The 16,820-nt window shown below is 42.5% G+C and overlaps 1 protein-coding gene across 3 annotated transcripts in view; it reads right to left on the reverse strand.

Annotated features, from left to right (window-relative positions):
* The window catches only part of GPD2 (glycerol-3-phosphate dehydrogenase 2), a 136,142-nt gene extending 120,877 nt beyond the window's left edge, over window positions 1-15,265 (reverse strand). Inside the window, exons 1-2 of one of the 3 annotated variants that reach the window (XM_089519992.1) lie at window positions 15,006-15,265; window positions 2,271-2,342 (exon numbers count right to left, since the gene is read on the reverse strand). The gene's annotated coding sequence lies outside the window, so the exon portion shown is untranslated. Of the gene's footprint in view, window positions 1-2,270; window positions 2,343-7,590; window positions 7,665-15,005 lie in introns of those variants that run through there. The other 2 variants (XM_089519991.1, XM_089519993.1) reach the window with 2 other exon arrangements.
* Window positions 15,266-16,820: the final 1,555 nt, after the last annotated feature.

Below are 16,820 nucleotides of genomic sequence, written 5' to 3' on the forward strand. Positions count from 1 at the left end.
CACTGATCTCATGACTATACATATACTGACCTAGAAAAACATGGTGGCACACACCAGGTTTGCCAGATCCAACCAGCCCCACCCATCAAAAGCTCCTCCCTCCCCAAACCCCATACTGACATTATTATGGAGCACAATCCACACACACACACACACACACACACAGAGAGAGAAAGAGAGAGAGAGAGAAATATCCATATTTTTGTTTAAAATCCAAATTAAATCATCTCTTTTCTTCCTCTGGATTAAAGCCCTAAAGGCCTAGATTCAGCCTATATGTCATCTAGATAGCCGACTGTGAAGATGAGGTGAGCCCATTTTATTTGACCAATGTAGACAAGCCCCAAACAGATCCACACGTTCTGATTGTAGCAATACAAATACAGTATTAACAGTATAATTAAGAAGTTATTACAATATGCAGTACTTTTGAGACTAATTGAAAGATAGAAGCTGGTAGTATGAGCTTTTGTAGACTTGAGCCTATTTCTTCAGATGCATCATTACAAATTGGTCAGTCATATGATTCTTGAGCCACTCAGAGTCCCTAACCCTGATTTGCTTGAGGTATAAGCATCTTTTTAAAAGACACACAAAAACCATGTCTAGGGGGACACATTTTGCCTTGGAAATACTGTTTCCCCCCTCCAAAAAAAATAAAATAAAAAAAAAATCAAGGAATATGCCTTAAAGTGATTGGAGGTGATTTCTGATTCCCTGAAAAATGAGTTCCAGCCACCACTGAACTTGCCAGTACACTCTGACAAAACTGGCCTTCTGACCAACTTATTGTTGTTCTTGCAAACATATTTCATATCCGGACTTAAAGAGTAGAGAGATGTTGAGGTGGTAGATTCCTGAGTTATAATCAAAGCTCCTTTAACAATGAATCTTGCTTCCTATCCATTTGCCCTACCCATGCACTTAGGGAATAAGTGGCAATTGTTGTTGCTGCTATGTACCTTCAAGATGTTTCTGACTTATGTGATCCTAAGGCGAATTTATAATATGGTATTCTTAGCAAGATTTGTTCAGAGGAAGTTTACCATTGCCTTTCCCTGACGTTGAGATCATGTGACTTGCCCAAAGTCACCCAGCGGGTTTCATGGCTGAGCTGGTATTCGAACCCTTGTTACAATACAGTATTTCTAATAAGACTGAATGTGGCATCAAACATGGATAAAGTGCAGGTGGTGCATACATATTGTAAAATACAGTGGGCCCTCCACATTCGCAGGTTTCCCTTTCGTGGTTTTGCTCATTCGTTTTTGAACTAGCTGCTGCTTAACTAGGTCAGCCTCTTCACCTTGTCTTCCTCTTTAACAGCCCAGAGTCAAACTTCTGGTTTTATAGACAGAAGTAGCAGTAGCAGCCACTGCAGCCACCGATCCTTCTCCACATCCCATCTTTCTCCTTCCTCCATTTTCCTGCCAGGCGCCCCAGAGCCAAACTCCCAATTTTACCAGGATTCTTCTGCACACCCCTTATAAAAGAAAGGGCACTGGGGCTTCTGGCAGTAGAAAGAAGGAAGAAGAAAAAAGGGGAGTGGAAATAGATCCTGGTAAAACCATGAGTTTGGCTGTGGGGCTGCTGGCAAGTAGGAGGGAAAGGTGAAAGTAGAGGTGGGGAGAATGATCCGGTGGCTGCAGTGGCTGCTATTGCTGCTGTCTATAAAACTGGGAGCCTGGCGCTGGGGCTGCTGACCGAAGAAGGAGAGAGGTCAGGGGAAGGATCTGTCACCAGTGATGGTGTGTTTTGGGGCAGCCCAGAGATAGTCACAGTTTTTGCACTTTCACAGATCCCCTAACTCAAACAAGAGTGGATGGCCGACTGTACTTTATCTAGAATGCATTGTTTGACATGAACCTGGAGCAAATATCCATAGCTTATGCTGAGAACTCAAGGGCGTTCATGTTAAAAAGTGCTTGCCATGTTGAAGTCGCCCTTAAAATCAAAGTGAGGAGTTTACCATGACTGCCAAAATATGTTAAATTATAACAGTGATTTATGAGCTGCAGAGATAGCAAATTTTCCATCACATTATACTTTTTAACAGACTGGACAATGACGCCTGAGATTCAGAAAATTATCCAAAAAGAAATACTGTTAAACATAGGCATTTCCAGTAACAGCTCAAATTAAATATTCACTGCATGTGAAAACAGATGCCTCTTCTGGCAGAAGAACCAGCAGCATGACGCACAGAAAGAACACCTTGCAAGATACAAACCAGAAATAAAACAAGCAACAGGATTGTATTCAGAGTGTACCTTTGCAGGTAGATCTTGCTGGGATTACAAACACTGGAAGTCACAGAGGCTGCCAAAAACATCTTTGTTTCTCTATCACGGACAAAACAAGGGTAAAACAAACTTTAGCATAAGCAAAAGGGCATTGTCTGAACTTCTTTATTTTACCATGAGCAGTTAATGAAAAAAAAGGTTTGTTATACAATGAGTCTGTGCCACACAGGGGCTCATTATAGGCGGCTTTCAGCTTACACTGAAGCTGCCCAGCAATACAAACAATTTACCCTTTCTATCCAATGGGGCTTGAGCATACACACTTTTTGCTTTACGCAGGGTGGTCCAGAACAGATCCCCCACATAAAGTGAGGGCCGACTGTATACAATTGCTACCATATGGATCCCAGAGAAGTGAGGAGAGACAGTCTCATTTTCAACCTGTTATTTTAAGAATTTCTATTTGTAATAAGATGTATAAAAATTGTGGGTTACCGTGAGCTGTTCACTAAGCAGGGCTTATCTGGTTCTCATTGTGATCTAAAATATACTTTGAAAACAAAGAGAAGCCTCGCTTCACAATCCACAAATGCGCCAACATACATATGGAGCTTCCACATGTAGTAAAAGTGTACAAAACTACCTCCAGTGAAGATGTGTTCACAGAAATGCCTATCAAAAACTTGAAATAGATGCAAAAGAGACCTTGGATTTGATGTGACTTTTGTAGCTGCCGCTACTTCTTCGACATCACTATTTAGAATACACTTTTAAAATCTTACAGATTAAATATCTCTGCAATGATAGCTATAAACACAGCATATTATCTCAAACCAATGAAGTCAGAGACATAGTATTCAAGGACCCAGGATCTCACTTCCTAGATTGTCTGTCACCATAAAGTCATAGTAGTAGTGCAACAGTATCAGTGTAGGGATGACTCTCTGGTTTGGCTGCACCCTAAAATAGAAAGTGTGAAAACAACAGACTGCTCAGTCTAAACTGGATATAATTATACAAGCCAGGAATATTAACTGATATTTCTGGCGGCCATTACTTATATAATAACTTGTTCTGAAGACCATGATTTTAAAGGTTATAAATCATATAGCATTAGAAACCTAATTCTCAGGTTAAGGCCATATTCCCACTCTCACTCACTAGGAAACAGTAACAACTAGATCCAAAGGGATCAACCCCCCCCCCCCAAAAAAAAAAAAAACAACCATGTTGAGTCTGCCTTATCCAAAATGCTTGGGACCAGAAGTGTTCTGGATTTTTTGGATTTTGGAATACTTGAATTTGCATTAAACCTGTACGTATATAACGAGATATCTAGGAGATAGGATCCAAGTCTAAACACAAAATTCATTAGGCTTCATATACACCTTATACACTCTGTGAAGATAATTTTATACAATATTTTTAAAATAATGTCCATGAAACCAAATTTGTGTGCACTGAACCACCAGATAGCAAAAGTGTCACTATCTCAGCCACTCATTTAAAAAGTTTTAGTTTTTGGAGTATTTCAGATTTTGGAATTCTGGATAAGGAAGACTCAACCTCTACATACAAAATCAAGTCACAGACATTGCCTTCTCAAACAGACGGGATGGCAACTAATTAATCAACTTCAGTTAAGTGGGACAACAGCAGCTGAAGCCTTCAGGTTGGATAAGGGAATAGGTAGGAATCAGTCCCATGATTATGCTGCCCTCTGAACTGCAGCACAATTACTGCCTGCCGCAACAGGGCCAAGCTGGAGAAGAGGTTCCAAGAAAAAGTTCCAAGTTTGCCAAAGCAATTAGAACAGCTTCAGAGCCTCCAATACCTACAGAAACAACCTCTGCCTCTGCCTCCTCAGCTCCAGCCCTGGAACTAAAAAGAAAGGGATTGTGCCCAATCTTACACATCAGCATAGCAAGAGGTAAAGAATGGAGAAGAGACAGGATCCTGACAATCACAACTTTTGGCTTTGCTATCAAAGAAAACCAAAAACGTATGCACACAGCAACAAATAAAAGTAACACAGCAGCAGCAGCAGCAGCAGCACAAAGGAAGTGCAAAAGTGGTATTCTCACACAATGATCAGCTCCACCACCACTTTTAAACTGGTATAAATGTCCACCTCTTCCCATTACCATCAATAAAAGAAAATACATACCAACATGGATGGATGGAGTGTCACACAATAATTGTTGCCTGCTTATTTTATCTAATTCTATCCTGTATTATTACCTATTGTTTTATATGTATTTTGTAGAATGTATGCCATTGGCAGGTTTCATTTTTATCGATTTTATTATTTGTATGTACAGCGCTGTGCAAATCTACAGCGCTATATAAATAAGCTATAATAATAAGTGGGGTTTTCACAGCTGCTGCCCCAAGATCATAACATGGACTCTCATCTAAAGTAAACAACTACACACACACCTCTGAACTGATTTTCAAATAAAGGAGAAGAGGTTTGTTGTATAGCATTTATGCTTGTTTTATTTCTCCCAAGAGTGCAATAAATTTTCTATCATTTTTTGTTGTTACGACAGTGATAATCTGTCTTGGATCTAAAGAAAGATGGTACAGCATAGAATAACATAAAATATATCCACAATAAGTGCCTTCTATAAAGCTTCCATAGAAATACTACGTATTCAATAACTGAAACCTGACCTTACTTGCTAAGCATAACCAACAGATCAAGCGTAACAAAATGAAATTTACAGTGCCTGCTTGTTGTAAGCATGTTACAGTATGGGTGAAGTTGTTTACCTTGCTCCTGGACTTTCAACATACTGTACAGCAATATGCAAGATGTAATGTCACAAGTGTTCCAGTCTAAGCCAAACTGAACAAGATGCTATTTGTGTCATTAGCTGTTAAACATATGGCTTTTCTAGAACCAACTGCTGAATAGGGGGCTCAAGTTAGACTGGGATATATCCTGTGGCATATATATGCCCCCTTCTAATAGCTTGAAGATATCATCAGTACCAATATATTCAGTATCTGTCACCATGGCCAAGTTTTAAACAACAGGGAATGGCTGCAGGATTTGGGAGCCACCAGTGATATAGCCAGCACAGGGAGCATTGGACTGTGACTCTGGAGACTAGGGTTCGAATCCTGTCTCTGTCACCTAAACCCACTGGGTGATCTTGGGTAAGTCACATTATCTCAACCTCAGTGGATGGCAATAGCAAGTCCCCTCCCAAAAAACTTGCAAAGAAAACCCCATGATAGGTTCACCTTAGGGTCGCCATAAGCTGGAAACAACTTGAAAGCACACAACAACAACAACGAATTAATATACTAGTGTCTATTATCATAGAGGGATATTGCCTTGGCTGAATGCAAAATTTATGGACACAGAGAATGGGGAAAAATAATCACTAGGGCCAGGTACTGTATGACATCTGTGATCTTTCACAAGTCAGAAAAAGATGGCCCGTGATTATAAAAGTATTAACTGTTCCTCACCTGCTTGTTGTACAAATATCACAGAAATATTAACATGGCAGCCTGTTGCCAGCATTGATCATTAATAGTGGATGATTCATAAAACTAAAAAATAGACTGCTGGAGAATTCCCATCATATGGAGGGAGGGTGCACTGAAGTTAACAAACAACTAGGAACAGTGGAATTTTTCAGCACCCCAGAAACCTTAGCAAAAAGGATTCCACATTAATTGGGCAGATCTCTGAAAAGCTTAGGTACATGGGGGGGGGGGGGGGATCTCATCCTGTCAAAAGGAAAGATTTCAAGCAGCAAAGGGCACAAGGAGGCAGCTGTTAGGTAACCAATATGTCTGTGGTAACATAAAACTTTCTCCTCAAGGGATAACATAAGGTCCATTTCTGTAAAAGCATATGGGTTCAAACTCAGTTCTAAGCATTCGTTTAAAAATAACGATAAGGACAGCCTTACTGACTGACATGAAAAGCTGTTATGTGCCATGTTTTGAATAGTCCACCTATCTGGAAAGTGTAAACTTAAATTAGCCATAATATATAAAACACACTGTGGAATCCAATAACCAGCTGTATGCTGTCTATTTCAACACATTTAGTTGCTGGCTTTAACTGAATACACACTTCATCACCTTCAATCTTGCCTACAAACCGGCCTAAATATGCTAAAGGTACCAGATCCCATTTGATCTTGGAAGCAAAGCAGGGTCACCTCTGGTTAGTATTTGGATGGGAGACCATCAAAAAATAACAGGTGCTGTAAAAGCTATATTTCAGAGGAAGGAAATGGCCAAACTACTTCTGAGCCTAAGAAAACCCTGTGAAATTAATGGGTCAAAACAGGTGCCTTGAAGGCACACACACACACACACACACACACACAGTTGGTCCTGCATATCGACAAAGTTTTTATCCACAGATTCAACTATCCACAGCTTGAAAATGTTTCAAAAATACATCAATTCCAAAAAGAAAATCTTGATTTTGCTATTTTATGTAAGGGACACGATTTTATTATGCCATTGTATACAATGAGACTTGAGCATCCCTGGATTTTGGTATCCACAGAGGCAGAGGGGGGCTGTCCTCAAATGAAACTCTAGCAAATACCAAGGGCCCACTGTATAGGCTGAGCAGTCCCTCCTGCTCCTCCAACTCTGAAATTACAAGATGTTTGTTAAAGCATGGCAATTTTGTACTTACTGCTTGGTTAAAACCTATAAAGGACTGACTCTCCAAATAATAGCAACTGCCATAGAGTAAGATATTGAAGCAGCCAAGTAATTGATTATAATCCAATTCCATCTTCAAATAACACCACACTTGATGTCATCACAATCTCAAGATTGTAGCTTCAACCTTTGCTCCCCAAGGCCTCTGGCCGAAGAGGAGAGGGGGTTTACTCACCATTTCTCACTCCTACCCCATACATGTGTGAACATCCATGCTTCAGCCATTCAAATACACCGTGAGGTGCATAGGAACCAACTTTGGCTTGCCTTCCTTTAGCTATATATACAGGTAAACCCTCTGTACTCCCACTCCCTGTCCTGGATCATCTGTGGCTTGTGTGGGGACAAGTAACACTGCCCCATCGCCACAGTGACGTGACAATACTTTTCCTTCTTGCCAACTGACTGACCTCACTCATCAACACCATGGTAACTGGAGATGCAGCAGTACCATCACTACCACCTCAGTGTTCCAGTTGGACAGCTTCTGCGATGCATGTAGGGGCAGGAGCTCAATCATACAACAGAAGCTAGAACTTAAGGCAAGAGCACGTATTACAGCAACCACAAGAATACAACTGAAAACAATCCCCCTGCAATGACTGACTCCATTTTTTACTCTCACCATACAACTGCTTACCTCACACACTGTAGCAACTGAGTCCCATGCTCTTGGAGGCTATGGGTGTATGGCGTGGGGAAACTCACGTCTGTGCAGGCTGAGGCCAAGATACAGATTGTCACAAGATTATCATTTTTAGCAGCATCCCCATGGCAACCATAATAATTTTTTTAGCCTTTACAACAATGTAGTTTGGCACAGCCAAGAGACGATACTGACGTAAACAGCTAAATGGGCTACTCTCTGTTTTATAAACACTGAACTGAAGTCATAATTCAGTTATTTGCGAGGCACTCATCCTAACACCTTTTCAACTAGGCTGTACCAACAGAATAGGTTTACACCTACAATTCCATCCGAAACTAGCAGAGAACCCATGGTCCTAATACCCACGAACAAGTCAGAACTATACCATCTTTGTACAAGATGATGTTTCATAAAGTGCCCCAGACCCATGGAAGTTTCTCCATTTGGAAGTTTCGTATCATTCAGGCTAAGGAAGCAACGCCTAAGATACCAGATAGTTAAAGAAACATCTGTTTGTACAGCAGGAATCTTCTTTCCCTTCTTCCCCCATGTCCCCCCCCCCCCCCAAATCAGCTCTGAATAGTCCCTGATCACCTATCTAAGCAGTCATGTTGGATATAACTCAATGTAAAACCAATACTGTTTAAGTTAATTTCTAGATAGAAAGGTTCTTGAAATAAAGAAAATTACTGTGTTGGAGGAGTAACTTAGATATGCATGTATTTGTAAACTTTGTTTACATACCATTGTCTTAATCCAAGCCTAAGGGATAAATATGAAAATACTATAACTACACTATTCTAATCAGTGGGAACAAGTGTATTCTTACACTACAGTAAGAATGGAAGAAGAGACCGTTCTTACTCTAATGTACAATATGACCTTCCTATTAAAGACAATTTAGAACCATGTATCAATTATAAAATAAACTCAGAATGAGGCCTAAAGAGAATTGAACAGTGTTCAGAATTACATAAAGCACACAAAACTGATGTTTTTCAAAGCTGTTATTAGGAAGGCAAAAAATACTGTCTCTCAAAAGATTTCTGAAAATGTAGGGTTTTAAAAAGTGAGACTTCATTCCTCTGTTCCCTTAGAAATGGACTAGAACGTTATAACTGATCCTGGCACCTGTTTGAACAAAGTAAAACGATGCCTGTCTCCTTATGAAAACAGCTGCCTACAAAAACCCTTTTCACTATAGGATGAGTAAGGTGAAAGTTATCCCAATTGCCAAGAGAGCATCTAAGTCAGGGGTGGGCAAAGTACACACACACACACACACACACTGAGTTTCTGTGGCCCTTGATTCCTCCAGTCTCTCCAGACTATCTTGCTTCCTGGCCAAAAAATCAATAGGGGTGAATTACTTCCCCTGGAAGCCTCCAGGAATAGAAAGTCATCTTTTAAATAGGTTACAGGTCTCCTCCCTCTAACTGTATTGTTAAACTTCAAAAAATAACTTTTGTTCAAAATCAAAACTTTCATTCATTTCTGTTTTCTTTTCTTTTTTCCATTTTGATCAGTTTTTGTGGCCCACAGATTCCCTGCCACAAATGCCCACCATGATCTAAATGGTAATTTCTATTCTTAGGGCCCAACCAAGCCATTTTGCTGCCTGTGGCAAAAGACAAGGTATTGCCTTTGTTGGTGTTATTTGTCATCAAGTCACCTTGGACCTATGGTGATCCTATGAATGAGAGACCTTCAAAATCCCTGGTAATCAACTGCCTTGCTCAAGACTTGCAAACTCAAGGCTGTGGCTTCATTGATTCAGTCAATCCATCTGTAGTGCCATCTCTGTCTTTTCCCAGTCCCTTCCACTTTACCAAACATTACTGTCTTTCCCAATGAGTCACACAGCCTCATGCTATGCCCAAAGTTTGACAGCCTCTGGGCTAGTCCACACATAAGTGTATTATGTGAATTGCTGCAGATTTTCACACATCCATATCAACACTTAATTGTCTTCAGTTTCTTATGCAAATTTGCATCAATTCACCCTCCCTCTGCTGAAAATGCACAGCCATGCAAACTGGACTGACAGCCACACATTCGATAATGCACATCTTCAGGATACTCCAGTAAAAAACACGAATCCTTTTTTCAGCAGTTTATAGAGTTCTCTCTCTCTCTCTCACACACACACACACACACACACACACAAGTCCAGCATGGCTTAATGGTTTGAGTGTTTTACTACGTCTCTGGAGACCAGGGTTCAATTCCCCACTTCGCCATGGAACCCACTGGGTGACCTTGGGCAAGTCAGATTCTCTCAGCCTCCTCTGGGGATTCGTTCCTCTGAGCAAAGCCTGCCCCCCAAAAAACCATTATAGGTTCACCTTAGGGTTGCCATAAGTCAGAAACGACTTGAAGGCACAAAACCAAACAAAAAATTCACATACAGTATAAAGACCAACTGGAGTGGCACTCTAGTCTTCAACACAGCCAACAGACTAGCTCAGAAGACACACAGCAGGTGTGGTGCACACACACAGCTCTGTCCTTCCACATTTCACTGTTGCTCCCTACATCCAAACATCTACTGCTTCAGTCAACCTTGCTCTGGCTAATGGTAGTGTCCACCCTGTTCTTCTGTGTATTACTCTCACTACTTAGTGAGTGTACATTCATAATATTTTTTTTAAATAGATACACTAACCTAGTGTATACAAGTTGGCATAAAAGATTTCACAACACAGAACACTGCTGTAGGGAACTTTCTTCCAAAGGTTTCTTTCTTAGAAAAGAGGTAGCTGGATAAACTCCCTATACCAGTGTGATGGAGTGCTTTGAGCATTTGACTACAACTCTAGAGACTAGGGTTTGATTCCCCACTCAGCCATGGAAGCCACTCACTGTGTGACCCTGGGTGAATCACACATTCTCAGCCTCAGAAATCCCTACGACAGGATGATCAAAAGTCAAAATGACTTGAAGGCACCCAACAACAAACAAGAGACGTTCAAACTGTGTCTGCCAATGAGCCCCACAAAAAAAAAAGTTCACCTTAGGGTCATCATAAGTCAGAAATTACTTGAAGGTACACAACAACAAAAACAACAAGAAGAAGCAGTGGTTTGAGCATTGGACTATGACTCTAGAGATCATGGTTTGATTCCCTGCTTAGCCATGAAAGCCCACTGGGTGACCTTTGGAAAGTCACACACTTTCAGCCCTAGAAAACTCCATAATAGGGTCACTTTAGGGTTACTATAAAGTCAGAAATGACTTGAAGGCACACAACAACAAAGTGATGCTCAAACTGTACCAGCCCATGAGCCATTAGCTACTAGTCCCTGATTACTTTCTATGATAGAAACAACTGTAGCCAAAAAGGACAAATATGGTACCAATCCATGGCAGAAGGAGCAGAGGGCAGAACTAGTTTCCCACATAAGATAATTTGAGAAGCACTGCCTCATACTGTGTTCTCTGTTGTTGTTGTTGTTGTTGTTGTTGTGTGCTGTCAAGTCATTTCTGACTTATGGAGTCCCTAAGGCAAACTTATCATGTGATTTTCTTTGCCAGATTTGTTCAGAAGAGGTTTGCAATGGGGGTTGGCCTCTGAGGCCTAGAGAGTGCGACTTGCCCAAGGTCACCCAGTGGGTTTCCATGGGCAAGCCAGAATTCGAACCCTGGTTTCCCTGTATCCTAATTCAATGCTCAAACCACGAGGCAGGCCATGTTGTATACTTTATAGTGCTCTATTATTAAATTGAGGAGGCACTCAAAAGGGGCTGGGCAAGGAAGGAAACTATTTTTGCTAACATGAGAAGTGATAAAGCTCTCCTGCTATGAATTAATAGTGAATCCATTCCCAGTCCCAGATCTGTGAGAACTATTTAGCATTATTATCATTAATAATATCCTCCCTTTCCCCCAGTTTGGGACTCAAACTGGCTTACCACAGTTAAAACTATCATAATTAAAAATGCCCAGCAGACACAAGTTAAGAAGAAATTAAACTATCAAAATTTAAAATCAAAACAATTAAAATAGAAACCATAAGAAGAGTTTTAAAAATCCAGTACATTATACACAGTCCAAGGCCCATTCTGCACAGGCCAAAAGTACGTGCACGGCACATACTGGGGTTAGAAAAGGGCATCCTTTCCGGATGCCCCCAACCCTAGTATGTGCCAAGCACGTACAAAATGGTGGCGCCCATTCTGCATGGGCACTGCCATCTTGATGTAGCGGATGCTTAGCGTCCGCACGTCGTGGCACGGTAATGTCACCGCAAGTGCAGCATTGGTGCCTTGCGGTGTCATTCCCGCGCCGCAAAAAGCCGCTTTTTGCAGCTTCTTTTTGCTGCACGGAGGAGTCGCGCGGTTTGGCCGCTGAGGCTCCTCGGCTTCCAAGCTTGGGGTTGAATCCAGGAACACACCCAAGCTGCAGACCAACATCTTCAGGGGGAGTATAACATCATCCAGTAGTCTGAATCCCTATTTCCTGAACTACCTTTCAAGCACCTCTGTCTTGTCAGGATTAAGTTTCAATTTGTTCTCCTTATAAAGTCCATATTACTGACAAACACTTGTTCAGGACAAAAGGATCTTCCTTGGATTAAGGTGGAAAAGATTTGGGTGATGGCTCTAGACCACCAACTCCAGATGACCTCTTGCAGTAGTTTCATTTATGTATTAAATAGCATGGGCTAGTTCTGAGCCCTGAGGAACGCCACAGGCCAATGGCCAAGCCCAATAGCCAATGGGTCAAGCAGGAGCCCCTCAACACCATTTCCTGGGTTCATCCAAAAAGAAAGGAAGCCACTGCACAACAGTGCCTCCAAACCCCATCCTAGGAAGGCAATCCAGATGTACACCATGGTTGAGGGTACTGAAAGCCACTGAGAGGCTGCAGATCTTGGGACTAGCTGAACTTTCTAAACCCTCTACAAAGGCAATCCCACACAGAGTGTTGTTGCAGTAAAATTGAAAGCAGCTGAGAGGTCCAGCAGAACCAAAAGGGACACACATTTCTCTTGTCCAGCTCCCAGTGTAGGTCATCCACCAAGGCAACCCAAGCCATCTCTGTTGCATAGTCAGATTGAAACAGATCGAGATAATCCATCTCATTCAGAAACCTTTGGAGCTGGGAGGTCACCCTGTGCTCCAGTATCTTGCTCAAAAATAGAAGGTTTGAGACTAGCCGGTAGTTATCTAATATGGTGGGATCTAGGGAGGACCTTTTTAGCAATGGCTTTATAACTTCCTCCTTAGGCATGTGAGAACTCTGCCTTGTTTTAGTGAGGCACTGACCACTCACACTCCCCACTTGGCCAGTCCCCTTCTGGCTTTTTCTAATGAGCCTGGAAGGGCATACATGTGATGGCATATACCTCTCCAAGGATTACTGGTTTTGTAGAGGAAGCCCTCCATGTCCACACTCAATACTCTTGAGGCTCCCCCCCCCCACACTATGTTACATGTGCCCCAGAATGAAAACAGCAACTACAGCCAAACTTTTAAAAGTCCTTCTAGCTTCCATTCAGAGCCAGACCAAGATGTTATGCTGAGACAGAACAAGAAATGGTACCCTACCCATCCAGCCTCTGCCAAAATTCAGAGGTGTGTCAAGATCCCTTTGCATACTGATATACTAGAATGATAATGTCCAAACTATGTCTCTGAATTCACCCTACGCAGTACCTGCCAAGTTACTGTGATTCCTGAGCCATAAAAACCCAGCAACCACTTCATCCCCTACCTATGAGTAAGAAATACAGTAATAAAAAATAATGAATGGAAACAAGTCTGGATCTTGCAGCACGTTTGATACTAATTGAAAGACAGAAGTTGGTAGCCTGAGCTTTCCTAGACTTGAGCCTCTTTCCTCTGATGTATCGAATCCAGGAAAACTTCTGTCTTTCAATTAGTATCAAAGATGCATCTGGGAAAGTAGGCTCAAGTCTACAAAAGCTCATGCTACCAATTTCTGTTTTTCTGCTAGTCTCCAAGATACATCTGAGGAAGTAGGCTCAAGTCCAGGAAAGCTCATACTACCAACTTCCTTCTTTCAGTTAATCTCAAATGTACTGCAGGATCCCTTGGCATACTGATTTTCCAAACCAAGCTGACTAGGTCTTTGGAAACAAGCTGATGTCACTTCATGACCCACAAAGCCTGGCCCAGGAAGCTCATTAAACCCTACAGGTGCAGTCTATCTTTCTTTTATCACTGTGGATGTGATTCCCAAACAAAGAAAGGAAGGGCTCCAGCTGGGCCTATCTCTGAGGTTACTTGGTAAGGATGCAACACTTTGCCCATGGTCTGAAGCACCCTTGCCTTGGTTGCTGTGATACCTGACCTAGTGACTTTCACAACCTGGCTGGACAGAAGATGCTCTTGGATCCAGCCAGGCTCCCTCTCACCTGATGATCTTGACTGCCAAGCAGAGGGCCCAAAGAAGCCTAGAAATAAGAGAGAGAGAAGTGGACCAAGATCTGGGAACCTTTTCTGCCCGCAGGCTGACCAGAGGTGGTGGTCCTCCTTTTCCTGGACAAGTCCTACATTTCAAACTTCCCTGTCCAAGGAGGATTCCAAAAAGCTCGGCTAAGAAGCACAGGTTTAACATTTTCTAGGAGTGTTCTGAGCTTATTTGTTGGGTCAGGTCCTCCCCTCCCTTTTCCTGGAATGCCCTCCATCCTGAGCACGGATTTACATTCCTAGGAGCATTTGGGGTGAGTGGTCCTGTGCTCTTTAAGGGGCTTTGGACTCCAGCTCCCAGGGTCCCAGAGTCCTGGCCAACATGGCTGAGGCTTCTGGGAGATGGTCCAAAATTAAAAGGCAGACTTTGGGGACCCCTGGAACTTAGGTCCTCCCTCCCTTTTCCTGGAAGGCCCTCCTTGGAGGAGGAGGAGGAGGAGAGGCACACACACCTCCTCCTCCTCCTCCAGGACCTGTCCTCCGTTTCCACCTTCTCTGTCCAAAAACGTCCTCCATTCTGGGCAGGACTAAGAACCATGCAGTGATATACTTTCTATATAAGTCTTATACAGAAATCCTTTATTCCCTGCAAGTGAGGGATCCCTAAACCCTCCTCTATTTTGGGCAGCACTAAGAACCATGCATTTATATACTTAGTGTTTCAAGATTTTATTCCCTAAGAACCATGCATTTATATCCATATATATATATATATATATATATCGTTTATTCCTGCCAAGGAGGGATCCCTAAAACCATCCTCCATTTTGAACACGATATAAGCTTTTATTCCCTGCCCGGGAGGGATCCCAAAACAGTCCTCCCCATCAGTGTAGAGAAGTGTGTGTATGAGGCAAGCAGGGTCCTCCATTTTGGCTGGGAGGTCCTCCTCCTCCTCCTCCTCCCTTTCCTTGGCGGTCAGGAAGGCCCTTCCCACTCCTTCCTTCCTTCCTTCCTTCCTTCCTTCCTTACCTTAGGGGCCCCCTCTTCCTCTTCCTCGGCTAGGCCTGGCTCGGCTTCTCCCCTCGGGGCCACTGCTCCAGCTCCTGGGAGGCTCTGCCTTCTTCTCCTTCTCCTCCGAAGCCCTGGGTCCTCAGTGCCCGCCTTGCCTCGGGGAAGAAGCAGAGGAAGCAGCCGCCTTCCTGCTGCCCCACCTTCGCCTGCCTCCCTCCCTCCCTGCCTCCTCCTCCTCCTCCGAAAGAGGGAAACCAGAGAAGTGTGGACCTTCTTCTTGTATCCAGGCTTTGGCATTTGGAGAGAGAGAGAGAGAGAGTAAACAACCCTCCTCCTCCTCCTCCTGCTGCCAAGAAAAGTAGGCCTTGTGAGAGAGAGGGGAGGCAAGGAAGGGATAAATGGGGCTCTTCGGATGGAGCAGAGTTCCCAAAATCATAATCCAGTTTGAGACCGATTTAACTGTCCTGGCTCAGTGCTAGGGAATCCTGGGAATTGTAGTTTTATTGTGGCGCCCAAAGCGCTCTCTCTCTCTCTCTCTCTGACAGAGAAGGCTCAATGTCTTACAAAACTACAGTTCCCACAATTCCCTAGCCCTCAGCCCAGGGCAGTTAAAGAGGTCTCAGACTGGATTATTATTTCTGAGGTGTGTGTTTTTAGGGCCACTGAGGGGAAAGGAAGTGGGGCAGCAGCCGCGCTGCAGAAATATTGCAGTTCAATACAGCTATAACATCATCATTATTATCATTATTTTGTTTGTTTGTTTATATATCCCACCTTCCTCCCAGTGAGTACAGGGACCCAAGGCGGCTTGAAACAGTCCAAGTTAAAACACTATAAAACAGGCAAGATACAAGTTTAAAAGAAACAACTCAGACAATTAAAAACATTACATTATTAAAATTTAGAAGTTTAAATTCCTTTAAAGTTCTTCTTGTTGCTGCTGCTGCTGTGTGCCTTCTTCTTCAAGTCGTTTTCAGCTTATGGCGACTGGCCCAAAACACAAGGGAAATGTAGGCTATACTGTATATACTCGACTATAAGTCGACTTCACGTATAAGTCGAGGGCAGGTTTTAGGGCCAAAATTGTAGATTTTGACATGACTCATGGATAGGTCAAGGATAACACTTAGGGGCATGCGACAAAGGATGTCAAGGACAAAGTTTACTGTCTTCATACAGACATGTCTTATTCAGATCCTTCTAAGACCAATTCCTCTTGGCACTGTTTTGAGGGGAAGCACCAAAGTGTGCCACCTCTGCCATTTTCTCACTGAAGCAGTCAAAAAAAGGCCAGGAGCAGCATCATGGTGGAAAGAGTAGAGGTGGTTGGTGCTACTTTTGGCTGCTCCCAGGATGAACTAAGCTCTTACCTTTTGCCACTCTACTCAGAGAAGGAGAAGAATTAAAACACACTACTTACATTGACCTATGGATAAGTCAATCCAGCTTTTTGGGGTCAAATTTTTGGCAAAATTTTTAGACTTATACATGAGTATATACAGTATGTACCTTACACACAGAAGGTCTCTAAATTTATATATATATACACACACACACACATACACACCAACCATGACAGTTAGGCAGAAATCCATCAGTGATACCTTTATTGTATCACTGATGGGTTTTTAATAACATCCAAACAATGATACCTTCACTGGGCCGTAAGCAAAATGCACAATGACATGTTGCAAGCTTTCAAAGTCATACTGGCTTCTTCATCAGGCAAAGAGGAGAAAGAAATGGAAGATGTTAGTCATGGGCCTGCATTTTCTGCCTCTGGTCTTAGTTCAGATGGATTGATTTTTGATGGATTTTTGTTTGTATTTGTTA

This window comes from Sceloporus occidentalis, unplaced genomic scaffold (genome assembly GCF_023333645.1).
Source record: "Sceloporus occidentalis isolate IW3139 unplaced genomic scaffold, rSceOcc1.0.p SCAF_4, whole genome shotgun sequence".
Taxonomy (NCBI): Eukaryota; Metazoa; Chordata; class Lepidosauria; order Squamata; family Phrynosomatidae; genus Sceloporus; species Sceloporus occidentalis.